This window comes from Lytechinus pictus, chromosome 16 (assembly GCF_037042905.1).
Source record: "Lytechinus pictus isolate F3 Inbred chromosome 16, Lp3.0, whole genome shotgun sequence".
Taxonomy (NCBI): Eukaryota; Metazoa; Echinodermata; class Echinoidea; order Temnopleuroida; family Toxopneustidae; genus Lytechinus; species Lytechinus pictus.
The window spans coordinates 9,137,000-9,139,781 of record NC_087260.1 but is presented as its reverse complement, the minus strand read 5'-3'; the positions used below and the strand labels follow the sequence as shown (position 1 = coordinate 9,139,781).

Sequence of the window (2,782 nt, the reverse complement as noted above, 5' to 3'; positions counted from 1 at the left end):
ATGGCAGTCAATGAAAGTTCACCGGTTCGAATCTTTGCTTGGGCCATCCCAATCTACGGCCTTCACCAAGTGTTTGAGCGCCGTAGAAGGAATGGAAATTTGGTTAGAACTTTTCACGCACGCGTCCTTCTTAAGGAAAGAGTACGAGAAAGAGACTGGAAATGAAATGCCCATGGAATACGAAGGTAATGAAGACACGGTACGAGAAGCTGCTAAACTCTTTGGACGTCTCCTTGGATCCGAACTAGACCCAGAAAGACTGGTGTAAGTATGAACGGGAAATCTCGGTCCCGAGTGTTTCATCCAAACTTTTGTCCGACAAGTTGTCAGATCTGACAACTTTCCTTGGATTTGATTGGCTGAGGGGAACTGTTACTATGGTAACTGTCGGATAGAACGTGCCACACATCCTTCATGAAAGGCTCCCCAGATCTTTATAACTGATCTAATTTTGTCTTACATCAAGTTCCATCATGGGCATATTTTTTACTGTCGTCATTTCCGTTGATGAATTGGAACGATCAGGTGACAGGGGTTTGGCGCGTTACTGAAGTGGCTATCAAATTGAAGACAGTCTTAGGAAAAAATTTTAACGATTATTATTTTTTGATAAATAGTTTTGTCTACCGCATGTGAAGTACAATAAAAGAGTCGTTAGACGAGGGCAATATTATTCTTTTAAAGGCAACAATTTGAATGGTGATTCTCTAACCATTCAGTATTGCTATGGAATGTATAATTCAAGCCTAAGTTTGAAATGATGCATTCTGCATTTTTTGTTTGTTATACTAATTTGGCTACGCTTTTGTGGTATATCAAAAGAAATTTACATCATACTTTCGCTATTTCAATTACTTTGCTACAGATATGGTAACCTGATGAAAGAACTCCAAGCATCAAATAGCAAGTACATCTTTGCAAAGGAAGGATATGTCGCTTTCCCCGACAAGCGATCACGTCAATACATGCCACCTGGATTCAAGCATGTATTTCTCATACGGGATCCTGCAGCTGTGTTCGCCTCTTACAGGAAAAGTCTTTACCGACACCTAACGAGCGTCGGTATGAGAACAGGCGATCCCGACGACGAGGAGGCGTTCGACATCGAATACGACGATCCGGTTATGAATGCGGGGGAATTCTTCAGCGGAACCGTGGATTTTTTTTTTTGGTACCTCCATGAAAACTTGGATCCCAACCCGATCGTCATCAACACTGATGATCTGTTGGCCAACCCTGCTGAGGTGCTGAAGAAGTTCTGTCACCTGACCGGTCTTCCCTACAGTGATTCCCTTCTCCAATGGGATACCTCTAAAGACGTCACCAAGACATGGAAGACAGCTGGCAATGAATCCCTCCTGAACAGTATCTTCTATGAAACGGCAATTACATCCGGGAAGTTTCTCCCGCCAAAAACAGCAATTCCCTCAGACAAGCTACCACCAGACGTCAAAAGACTAGCACATCAGTCTATGCCATACTTTGAAGAAATTAAAAAATACAAACTATAAACATGATTCTAAATGATAATCCATTTAGCACTTAAAGGAACAAAGGTGAGTATTCTTTTAAAGAAAACAAATGTAGAAAAACGTTGACTCCACGTGAACAAAAAAAGAGAAAATAACAATATTCTTATCGTGTATTTTACGTATCTTATCCAGTGCCGGATTTGGCGGAAGTTTGAATAGTTCATAATTATTTTGTACATATTGTTTGATATAGACAAACAGAGATTAGGTGAATAAATACAAATCTATGAATAGTTCAGAGCACATATACATGTCATAAAAGATATCCAGTGAAGTATGATGGTTCTAAAGTTAAAGCAAAGTTTGTGATTAATTGGTGGTGGCCGATTATGTTATTTAGTTTGGCAACGGAAAACACTGGTCTCTGGATATTGTCTCCTTTGCTACTGGACATTATGGCCCGAATTCACAAAGGTGGTTTCTGCAGAAACCATGGTTTCAACCGAGGGTTTTACTGATTTTGTGATTCACAAAGGTGGTTTCTGCAGAAACCATGGTTTCAACCGAGGGTTTTACTGATTTTGTGATTCACAAAGGTGGTTTCAAATGAAACCATGGTTTCAACCGTGGGTTTTCGGCATGATTTTGAGTCAACTGTTTCAGGTGGTTTCAAACCGTGGGTTTTAGAAAAACTATGGTTTCTAAAACCCACGGTTTCTAAAAACCATGGTTTCAAACGAAACCACCTTTGTGAATTCGGGCCAATATGTTTGGCATTTATTGAGGAAAGGGCGTGAATAATCTTCCTTTCATGAAATTCCAAGTCATACAGAATGATGAGCAACAATAGTAAAATCATGAAGTATTTATTTCTCCAAATCGAGGCGTTTATGGTTGTCTTAGCCAGCTGATTTCCTCGAATATCAATATTTCGCGAGGTCGTTATAAAAGAAAAGGATAAAATGTAGAGAGGGGGCGGGGAGCGAAATTATTTTTCCCACCGAGTTCTGGACCAACATATGAATATTCATGACTTGCGTCTTCGGATTGAGAGTACGCATGCGCGTGGACTTGGCCTCGGTCGACCAGTGCATCGTAAGCATTCACGTTGCTCAGAATGAATTAGCATGGTCAAATTACCGGTACCCTTACATAGTTACATAGGTCTTATAGGCTTAGATCTATATATATATATATCAGGGGCCGCGGAAGCGGGGGGGCTGGGGGGGCTTCAGCCCCCCACTTTTTCCCAAAACCATGTACAAAATCGTAAAAATGACCATATACGATTGTGATTTTTTGCATGGTCA

General features: G+C 40.7%; 1 pseudogene; it reads left to right on the top strand.

The window, feature by feature from the left end:
* Positions 1-1,564, top strand: LOC129279315 (uncharacterized; annotated as a pseudogene).
* The last annotated feature ends 1,218 nt before the right edge of the window (positions 1,565-2,782 follow it).